We start from the raw sequence: 12,233 nt of genomic DNA, 5'->3' as shown, positions 1-12,233 counted from the left end.
GAATAAAAGAAAGAAAAAAAAAATACAATATATATCTAAATCCTATATTCACAAAATAAATTGACCCAAAAAAAAAAAACAAGGAAACATTATACATTTCATTTATGGAAAATATTTATGCATATGTCTATGTTTATAAATATACATATTAACAATTATATTTATACCTATATATATATATATATATATATATATATATATATATATATATATATATATATATATATATATATATATATATATATATATATATATATATATATATATATATATATATATATATATATATATATATATATATATATATATAAAGTATTTGTAAAAAAAAAAATGTGAATGCCTTAGCGGAGGGTTCGGCCGAGGGCCGAGCTCACTGTGCATTGCGCAGTGGCCGGCGGCCGAGCTCACTGTGCATTGCGCAGTGGCCGGCGGCCGAGCTCACTGTGCATTGCGCAGTGGCCGGCGGCCGAGCTCACTGTGCACTGCACAGTGGCCGGCGGCCATTCCCACTGTGTATTGCACAGTGGCCAGTAGCCGTGCCCACTGTGTAATGCACAGTGGCCGGCGGCCGAGCCCACTATGCCCTGCACAGTGGAGACGGCGACGCTGACCCCTTTCCATTGCCTCCTCCCTACAATTGCTCATCCCGTCCGCTACCCATGTCCGCCCTGCATGATATCAAGTCAGGAAAAATATATATTAAACCCTAGCCCAGGTAGGGCTAGGGTTATTAAATAAAATTAAATGTTTAACTCATTTAGTTAGGGCCATTTTAAAATAAGAAAATCCCTAATTAGGGTTGAAGGGCAAAATGGCTATTAAGTGGGAAAGATAATTTGAAGATTATATATATATATATAGGTTATATTTTTGAGTATGTATCTATATAGAGTTTTTAAATATTTAAATACCTCTATAGGATATACTACTTTAGAAGCTTTTTTTTTTTTTTAAAAATATATATAAATAAGTTTAAAGAATAAAGCTTAGTTTTATTTTAAAAAAAAAATATTTAGTGTGAAAAATACTTAATTATGCCCTAGTTAATAAAATTAGAGCATTAAATTTTAAAATGGATTTTAAAGGGAGTAACTTAAGCACCTTCCACTTGAGGTTAGAATGGATAATTTTTGATTGGCATTCTAAAGACGAGTAATAGCTACTCGTAATTAATTTTGCCCATGTAAATTGAATTATCTAAATTAAATGTCACCTTAAATGATTATTATAATTATTGAATTAAAAATGGATGTTTAGACTATATAGTCTTATTGGAGATTGAATTTATCTTCATCTTCTATTTCTTTTAATGAGTTTGATTTAATAAATTTAATGACTAGGTATCTCGTGAAGATAAAATTAAACCATTTAGATTTCCGCAAATAAAATTTAAATAATAATCGATATTTGGTTCGTATCAGACTTAGCTCGAATATAGATATGGCAAATACATTAACGCATGTCGTATGAGCGAACTTGTTAATTAATTAGTATTTAAAAAAAATCATTCTGTTTTTTTGCCCTAAATTTTGGGCATGACATTTTGGTATCAGAGCAAGGTTTCCACACTAGGAACCTTACTCCACTTATGTTTCGGCTTAGATTATTTAAATTATTTTGTTAAATTGATTTTAACAGACTTTTGAATTTAATTGAATTAATATTATTCTAAAAGAAATTAATTAATTATTTTGCCTTATTTTCCTCTTAGGATGCCTCCGACAACGCGACAAGCTCGCAAGCGTGGACGGGGTCCTAGACGTATGTGCATAGCACACGAAGAGGTAGTGAGGGAGGCATCAGTTCCAGAGGAGAACCTAGGAGCACCTCCCAAACAGCCAAATGAACCTAACCGAGACCTCTTAGCAGCAATATAGAATCTTATTGGCATAGTTCAGGAAAGGATTCCAGTAGAAAACCCTCAGGTTAGAAGTCATGACTCTGGGAGTCATAGATCTGTTGATAGAGAACAAAGAAGAAGCCCAACTCTGATTCCTATAGAGAGTCACGGTGGTAATGAGCCAGAGTCTGTGCATATGCCAGGACCACCTCTAGTGGTGGAACCAGTTTATTTTGAGAGAGCTCATCGAGATCCAGGGGATCTCATCAGGGAGGTCATGCGCCTCTAGCAACCATCCTTCGGAGGTTCTACCGATGGGGTAGAGGCCAAGGCATGGCTTTTGAGTCTTGAGAGGTGCTTTGCTTTGTGTTCTTACGAGAGCAACCTGAAAGCACGTGTCGCAGTTCATCTTCTGAGAGGGTCAGCCTCCACTTGGTGGAGACAGGAAGAGTACAAATGCAGATTAGTTCCTGATACTCTCACTTGGGAGATATTCACAGAGAGGTTTTGTGAGAGGTACCTATCAGAACACTTCAGGTAGCATCATATAGATGAATTTCATGATCTCCAACAAAAAGGCTTGTCAGTAACCCAGTATGACAGTAAATTCTTTGAGTTGTTGCCTTATGTAGATTATCTAAAGGATGAGAAACTTCTTGTAAACCGCTCCATCAGGGGATTAAATGCTGGTATAGCTAGGCCTGTTAGGATGTCCGCTCCAAAGAGCCTTCAGGTTGCTGTGGAGAAGGCACTGATTGCCGAGGAAATTCAGGTCAGACCTCAAGACAATAGGGATCGGTTTCAGAACCGAAATCCCGCACCTTAGACTTATGGATTCCAGAAACCACATTGGAAAGGAAACAACCGAAATTCTCAAGGGTTCTCCAAACCCCCTCCTCCACAATAGACACCACAGAACTAGAGGCAGAAGCCTCCATAGTATCAACAGGGCTCCAAGCCCAAATAGTGGTAGACTCAGGGACAGAGACGTGATCAGAGAGCACAGGGGCAGTACACACAGCCAGCGAGGACTCAGCAATCCTCCAGGGGTGGGTACAGTGGATCCAGTAGGATAGGAGGTCAGGCCTTCTCTAGGCCTCAGGGTGCCCAGTTCCAGGCATGGGGTGCTTGCTTTACGTGTGGAGCCATGGGGCATATGGCGAGGGATTGCCCTCAGGGTCAAGTGGCAGGGAATCAGTGGATGGCCGCTTCAGAGCTGAAAGTTGGTGATATGGGCAGGTCCCATAGAGTATTCACAGCGGTTGACAACCGCCAGGCTGAGCATCAAGCCACGGTTATTGAATCTACAGGTATGATCAAAGGTAACAATGTATCTATTTTGTTTAATTCAGGAGCTACTGACTCCTTTATATCTCCATTGGTTGTGGAGCGTTGCGGGCTAGTGGCAACTAGACAAGGTGTCAGTTGGGAAGTGGAATTAGCTTCAGGGGCTAGAGTGTCAGTGGAATCAGAGGTTAGGGCATATCAGCTTCAGATTGGTAAGACCACCACTTCAGTAGACCTTAGATTGACCCCACTTAGATCTTACAGAATCGTACTTGGCATGGATTGGCTTTATGCCCACAGAGCCAAGATGGATTGCCACCTAAAAAAGATCGAGTGTGAGGATTATCATGGTTCACCCATAGTTATCACCGGGATTCAGAGGCCCGTGTCTCTTCATATGATCTCCGCAATGCAGCTTAAGTGGAGCATGCGGAAGGGATGTCAGCTTTTTGCTATCACTATCAGTGACAGAGAAGAGGAAGAAAAAGAAACATCGCTCGATGACCATCCTATCCTTAAGGGATATTCAGATGTATTTCCTTCAGAGTTACTGGGGATGCCTCCTTGAAGAGAGATTGATTTTCATATAGACCTAGTACCAGGAGCTCAGCCAGTTTCCAGAGAACCATATAGGATGACCACAAATGAGCTAAATGAACTCAAAATGCAGCTTGAGGAACTTCTTGAGAAGGGTCATATTCGGCCTAGCGTATCCCCTTGGGGTGCACCAGTCATCTTCGTTAAGAAGAAGGACAGATCTCTCCGATTATGTATGGATTATCGGCAGCTAAATAAAGTAACTATCAAAAACCGATATCCTTTGCCCAGAATTGATGATTTATTCGACTAGCTTCAGGATGCCAAAGTCTTTTCCAAAATAGATCTGAAGTCAGGATACCATCAGCTAAGAATAGTGGAAAGTGATATCCACAAGACCACATTTCGCACTAGATATGGTCACTAGGAGTTCACCGTAGTCCCATTTGGACTTACAAATGCCCTAGCAGTTTTTATGAGCCTCATGAATGGGGTGTTCCGTACATTTCTGGACCATTTTGTTATTGTGTTTCTCGATGATATACTAATATATTCTCAGAATGAGAAGGAGCATGAGGAGCACCTGAAACAAGTATTGCAGTATTTACGGGATAATCAGTTGTTTGGTAGTTTGTCGAAGTGTGCTTTCTTTCGGTCTGAGGTCAAGTACCTTGGGCATGTTATTTTTGGTGATGGGATCTTAGCTGACCCATCAAAGATTAGGGCTATTATGGATTGGCCAGCGCCAACCAGTGTGACAGAGGTCAGGAGTTTCATGGGCTTAGCAGGGTATTACCGACGTTTTGTTGAGGGATTCTCCAGAGTTGCACACCCTATTACTTCTCTTCAGCGTAAAGGGAAGAAATTTGAGTGGATAGAGAAGTGCGAGAAGGCCTTTCAAGAACTCAAGAAGGCACTTACTAGTGCTCCTATCCTTGTTGTACCAGATCCTACAGCCGACTTCATGGTTTGTACAGATGCTTCACTAGAGGGTTTAGGAGCAGTTCTTATGCAAGATGGTAGGGCCATAGCTTTCGAGTCTAGGAAACTTAAGACTCATGAACTTAATTATCCCACTCACAACCTTGAGCTCACAGCAGTAGTGCATGCACTTGTGAGGTGGAGACACTTCCTTTTAGGTCATTACTTCGAGTTGCATTCAGATCATCAGAGTCTTCAGTACATTTTCACTCAGTCGAACCTTAATGCACGTCAAAGGAGATGGATGGAGTTCTTGTGCGAATATGATTTTGACGTTCACTACATCAAAGGAAAGGAAAATGTAGTTGCAGATGCTTTGAGCAGGAGACGTCATGAGGTTTAAACCATATCTATGGGCACGGATTTGAGAGACTGTATACTACAGCACTTGCCAGAGGATGGATGGTATGCAGAGGTTGGTCAGTTAATACGATCTCAGGTTACTCTAGAAGGTAAATATGTGGATTATTCTTTGGAGTCCGATGGACTATTATGCCACAGAGGGCGCATTAATGTACCTTCCTCTAGAGGGTTGCGAGAGTTCATTGTCACGGAGGCTCATAGAGCTCCTTATGCAGCGCATCTCGGGGTTAAAAAGTTGCATGCTGACTTGAGGCAGTTGTATCATTGGCCAGGAATGCGGCAGCTCATTGCTGAGATAGTAGCTCGATGCCTCGAGTGTTAGAGAGTAAAGGCGGAGCACTACCTTCCCGGTGGGTTGCTCCAGTCTCATGCTATACCAGAGTGGAAGTGGGATACTATATCCATGGATTTCATCATTGGTCTTCATATGTCTTCTTGTCGCCATGATGCTATCTTGGTGACAGTTGACAAGCTGACCAAAGTAGCACACTTTTCACCAGTCCATACTACATTCATAGCTCCAGTAGTAGCACAGGTGTTCTTACGAGACATTGTTAGACTTCATGGTGTGCCCCGCAAGATTATTTCTGATAGGGATTCTCTTTTCACTTCTTCCTTTTGGAAGTCATTACAGGCAGCTATGGGCACTAAGCTCAATTTCAGTATAGCCTATCACCCAAAAACAGATGGATAGACAGAGAGGGTCAATCAGGTGCTAGAGGATATGCTTTGCATGTACATCATGGATCATCAGACCCGGTGGGAGGAGTATCTTCCCTTAGTGGAGTTTGCCTATAACAATGGGCATCACACTTCTTTGGGGATGCCACCCTATTAGGTATTATACGGCAGGCCTTGCAGGACGCCCTTGAGTTAGGATCGCATAGAGGACAGAGTTGCTATTGGTCTTGAGATAGTTCGGGATATGGAACAGCAGGTGGATTTGATTAGGCAGCATCTCAGAGAGGCTCAGGATAGACAGAAGAAATATGCTGATGCAAAGAGGATAGATTGTAGCTACATGGTCGGAGACAGAGTCTTCTTGAGAGTGAGACCGCATAAGATTCCAATCCATTACAGAAAGGGTTCTAAGCTTGCACCTTGCTTTGTAGGACCTTTTGAGATTCTTGAGAGGATAGGCCCAGTTGCCTACCATTTAGCATTGCCACCTAGCCTGTCACGCATCCACGATGTGCTTCATGTATCAATTTTGAGAAAATATATCTATGATGAGTCTCACATTTTAGATTGGGATGCCTTGCAGGTGGAGTCGGACAGGCAGCTAGCTTTGGAGCCCATTCACATTTTGGCACGCCGGATGCTGGCCCTTTGAGGTTGAGAGCTGGACCAGGTTAGGGTCCAGTGGAATTGTTATGATGAGGTCACGGCTTTATGGGAGGATGTAGCACGTATGAGATCAGAGTACCCCCACCTCTTTGATGAACTCTAGGAAGAAGTTCATGCCTAGAGGGGGAGGATGTGAGGCCTCACCTCGACTAAGTCTGACATTTAAGTGGATTTTATATTTAGACTATTATGGATACTTTATTTTGATGCATTTTGAGACTTAAAACTTATATGATTTTAGGATTTGGATAACATTGCTATGTTTTGATGATTTACTTATATGCTTTATGAGATAGAACACTACATGATTGTTAGATAGGATGATATTGCAATGATAAATGTCGTTATTGAATTTGTAGGACTTTACTATGATAATAGAACTATGATGTATGGTTAAGTTTATGTGAATTGGGATGAAATTGCTTATGTGAAATTGCTTGATAAAAGATGTATTTAATCTGTGCAGATAAAAATTGTATGCAAGTGATGATGTGTATTGTTATTCCTTTGAATTAAATTATATGTGGATATTTGAAAAGTACTAATGTGTAAATTGAGATTCGCAAGAAATTTACCACGTGACCATGGAAAATTATGGAGAACCAAACCTAGACTTATGTATGTTCGTAAGCCAGGGGTTGTCTATTTGGAGAGACAACACCCCGTTTGTGTTGTATTTTTATTCGTAATAGTATATGTTGCATGAGTGTTAAGTGTTATTTAAATTTAATGTGTAAAAACCACAAGAGACGATTTCATGTTTTAATTTGTGTCACTTGACACATGTGCGGATTTAAGCTTAAATGTTTTATTTTTGTTTCTTGGTGGGAAAGTGTTCAACTATAGCTTTTTCAATTTATGTAACGTGATGTCATAAATACTTTGGGAAAAGAATCTTTGGAGAGGTCAACATATGTTTGACCCGAAAATAAACTTCAGATGGGTTTAAAATGGGTTAAATGAACACCTAGGGGTAGTTTAATAGGGTTTCCTAAAGCCCATAAGGTATACCTAAGGGTTAGGGGTAATTTTAGGCAATTTTCTACTCCTAAGTGACCTTTTTGACACTTTAAAAATTGGCTTTTCTTAGTTGTGCGAAAATTAAAATTAGAAGTTTGATCTTAGTTGAACTTTCCTTTTCGAATGAGAGTCTTTTTCCCATTCTGTCTTACTTTTCTTTTTGAGTTTTAGAAACTTGTGAGAACTGAGAGAATGGGCTTCTTAAGCAAGAATTTGAGGGTAATCACCCACTCTCCATTTTTGGAGACAAAGAAAATTTTGAATAGCATAGAAAAGATTTGAATAGAATTTTTTTTTTTTTTGGCTAAGGGTAGAAGAAGAAGATCCGTGGATTGGGCAACTCTTCCTCAAATATCATCATACCTTTGGGCAGATTAAGATTGGTTTCACTATTCTTTAAAATGTCTTCTTTCTTGCATGTGTCTGGAAGTATGTTGGTGTAAGAAATCTGTGTTCTTGAATGTTTTTCTTAGAAATTCATTTGGTATTTTTGCATTATGATTTGTCTGTGTTTTGGGAGTATGCTCAAGACCTCTTACTCTTGGGAGAGAGGAGGATCTTGTGGGTGGTAGCAGTGACAACCCTCGAGTGAGAGACTCTCGTTTGAGAGCAATCACAAGGGATCTTTGTGTGACCCTTGTTGCATGGCCTGTTTGTGCAATGGGGGTCATAAGGAGGGATATAAGGCTAGAATACCTTTGGGGGACATAAGGAATAAGGGGTTGAGAGTCTTGATGTATTATTGTGCCATGAGGTGGCTACTTGTTTTCCATACTTGCAATTCTCCTCACGGTATTGGTCCACTACCACCCTGGAAAAAGGTCATCACAAAAGTGTGGTGCAGTGTAACCAAGTTTGGGAGTGCGTTTGTAATTTGTGTGTTTCTTGCCTTCTATGTGTTTGCATGTTTGTTACCCATCTAGGGCTTGGTTCTCTGAGCTCAGGGGTGGCTACCAGTTAGCCTAGGCTGGGAGGTGAGCACTCCATGGTCATATTGTGATTTATTATGCAGGAATGTTAGGAGAAAAGAGTGGGAAAAGTGAAAAGTTGTAGAAGATTATTGTTGAAGAAATCTAAATTTATTTGCAGTTATTAGTTTTGGTAGAAGAAATACACCCTCATTCGTTGAAATGAGAGGCAAGATGTAAATTTGAAATATAGACAGGAGATTTGTTATTGTGGTTAAGTAAAGAAACATCTTGTAATTTTGCAGAGTATCTTTAGAGTGTAAAAAGCTAGATATATTTCTATTTTCTATTTTGGAAAGAATTACTTTCAATTTGCATGCAAGAAAAATCTGTTTTATTTAATTCAGTGTTTTTCGATTATCTGTGAAATTTCCTTCATTCTACTTGCAGAAAAATATGAATTTTATTTATTGTTAGCTTCTAAAATTTTTATTTTTTTTAAAAAATAAAAATTTAATGAGTGTATGCATGTTGCTTTAAAGGTGTATATTGCAGTTTATTCTTCCTATTGTAAGATCTAAGTTTATGGATCCTAGGAAATATTAGTTGCAAGAAATGAAATTTCATACTCATTTGTAGGAATAAAATCTAAAGTATTTTCTCTATACTAATCACATAACTTTAGTATAACAAATCTTAGATTTATTAAGTTGCTATTAAATTTATTTACATCTGAAAATTACCTAGTTGCAGAAATAGAAATCAAAAGCAAAAAAAAATAGTTGTTTTAAATAAAATCATAATCTGGTAGTTGTTGTTTCAAGATTATTAAATTCAATTAACTACTACTGTGTAGGAAGTAAATCTGAAGTTAAATAGACTACCTAGTTTCTTTTATTAAAAGAAAAATCTGAGCATTAAAAATTTATCTAAGGAATCAAAGAAAGAAAAAAAAAAATGTAATATATATCTAAATCCTATATTCACAAAATAAATTGACCCAAAAAAAAAAAAACCAGGGAAACATTATACATTTCATTTATGGAAAATATTTATGCATATGTCTATGTTTATAAATATACATATTAACAATTATATTTATACACACACACACACACACACACACACACACACACATATATATAAATATAATATATATATATATATATATATATATATATATATATATATATATATATATATATATATATATATATATATATATATATATATATATATATATATATATATATATATATATTTTTAAAGTATTTGTAAAAAAAAAAATCGGAATGCCTTAGCGGAGGGTTCGGTCGGGGTCCGAGCTCACTGTGCATTGTGCAGTGGCCGGCGGCCGAGCTCACTGTGCATTGCGTAGTGGCTGACAACCGAACTCACTGTGCACTGCATAGTGACTGGCGGCCGTGCCCACAGTGTATTGCACAATGGCCGGCAGCCGTTCCCAGTGTGTAATGCACAGTGGCCGGCGGTCGAGCCCACTGTGCCCTGCATAGTGGAGACGGCGGCGCCGACCCCTTCCATCGCCTCCTCCCTGCGATTGCTCATCCTGTCCGCCGCCCATGTCCGCCCTGCGTGATATCAAGCCAAGAAAAAAATATATTAAACCCTAGCCCGAGTAGGGCTAGGGTTATTAAATAAAATTAAATGTTTAACTCATTTAGTTAGGGCCATTTTAAAATAAGAAAATCCCTAATTAGGGTTGAAGGGCAAAATGGCTATTAAGTGGGAAAGATAATTTGAAGATTATATATATATATATATATATATATATATAGGTTATATTTTTGAGTATGTATCTATATAGAGTTTTTAAATATTTAAATACCTCTATAGGATATACTACTTTAGAAGCTTTTTAAAAAATATATATATATATATATAAATAAGTTTAAAGAATAAAGCTTAGTTTTATTTAAAAGAAAAAATATTTAGTGTGAAAAATACTTAATTATGCCCTAGTTAATAAAATTAGAGCATTAAATTTTAAAATGGATTTTAAAGCGAGTAACTTAAGTACCTTCCACTTGAGGTTAGGATGGATAATTTTTTATTGGCATTCTAAAGACGAGTAATAGCTACTCGTAATTAATTTTGCCCATGAAAATTGAATTATCCAAATTAAATGTCACCTTAAATGATTATTATAATTATTGAATTAAAAATGGATGTTTAGACTATATAGTCTTATTGGAGATTGAATTTATCTTCATCTTCTATTTCTTTTAATGATTTTGATTTAATAAATTTAATGACTAGGTATCTTGTGAAGATAAAATTAAACCATTTACATTTCCGCAAATAAAATTTAAATAATAATTGATACTTGGTTCGTATCAGACTTAGCTTGAATATAGATATGGCAAATACATTAACACATGTCATGTTAGCGAACTTGTTAATTAATTAGTATTTAAAAAAAATCATTCCATTTTTTTTCCCTAAATTTTGGGCATGACATATAGTAATAGGTTCCTTGCATTTTACCTTTATGTCTTTCAACATTTGCTTAAGCCATAGTACATGTGTACAGTTAGTTGCTGCTGCAACATATTCTGATTCTTCTATTGATAAAGATGTACAACTTTGTTTCTTACTCAACCAAGAAACTAATCTCTTTCCAAGAAAGAATGCTCCATCAGTGGTGCTTTTCCTATCATCCACATCTCCTGCCCAATTTGCATCTGTGTATGCACATAGATCAAAATTTTCATCTCTAGGATACCATACTCCAAGATTTGTAGTACCTTGTAAGTACCGAAAAATCCTTTTTACTGTTGATTCATGATTTTCCTTAGGATTACTTTGAAATCTTGAAACAATACATACTGCATTCATAATATCAGGCCTGGTTTGTGTCAAATACAGTAAACCTCCTATCATAGATTTGTATCTAGTTGGATTAACAGGTGTAGATTCATCCCTTTGAGATAATTTGTTATTTGTAGTCATAGGTGTGCTTACCGGTTTAGAGTTTTTTCCATCCCAAATTTCTTTAGTAACTCTTTCAGGTACTTGGATTGACTCAAAAATATACCTTTGTCAGTCTGTGAAATCTGCAATCCTAAAAAGAATTTTATTTCTCCAATCATAAACATTTCAAATTCTTGCTGCATTTTAATAGAAATTCCTTACATAATCCATCTTCTCCTCCAAAGATTATATCATCAACGAATACTTCTATAATCAAGATGTCATCATTAGTTATTTTGTAATATAAATTGTTGTCTACATTTCCTTTAGTAAAACCAATCTTTAAAAGATACTTATCCAGCCTTGCATACCAAGTTCTTGGGGCTTGTTTTATCCATACAGAGCTTTTCTTAATCTGCAAACCATATCATTGTCATATGTCAAAGAAAATCCATCAGGTTGTTCAATATAGACTTCCTCTTTAAGATCTCCATTCAAGAATGCACATTTAATATCCATTTGATAAACTTTGTAGTTCTTGTGAGCTACAAAGGCCAAGAATAATTTGAGTGCCTCAATTCTAGCTATCGGTGCAAAGGTTTCATTGTAATCAACTCCTTCTTTCTGAGAATATCCCTTACACACTAATCTTTCTTTATTTCTAACAACCTTACCATCTTCATTAAGTTTGTTTCTAAATATCCATTTGGTTCCAATTACATTTTTATCTTTAGGCCAGGGAACTAATGTCCAAGTATTATTTTTCTTAATTTGTCCTAATTCTTCTTCCATAGCTTTAATCCAAAATTTATCTTCACATGCCTCATTAACAGATGATGGTTCAATTTGAGAAATAAGACATACCTCTTCATTTTCCAATCTTCCTCTTGTCATAACTCCTTTAAACTTGTTTCCAATTATCTAATCTTTAGAATGATTCAATCTTACATACTGGGGTGTCTTAGTTTGTTGTTGTTCTTCAATTACTATGGAATCCTCTAATGGTACTGGGGTAACTG

The sequence above is a fragment of the Cryptomeria japonica genome, chromosome 5, assembly GCF_030272615.1.
Source record: "Cryptomeria japonica chromosome 5, Sugi_1.0, whole genome shotgun sequence".
Classification (NCBI taxonomy): Eukaryota; Viridiplantae; Streptophyta; class Pinopsida; order Cupressales; family Cupressaceae; genus Cryptomeria; species Cryptomeria japonica.
This window is presented reverse-complemented; position numbering follows the sequence as displayed.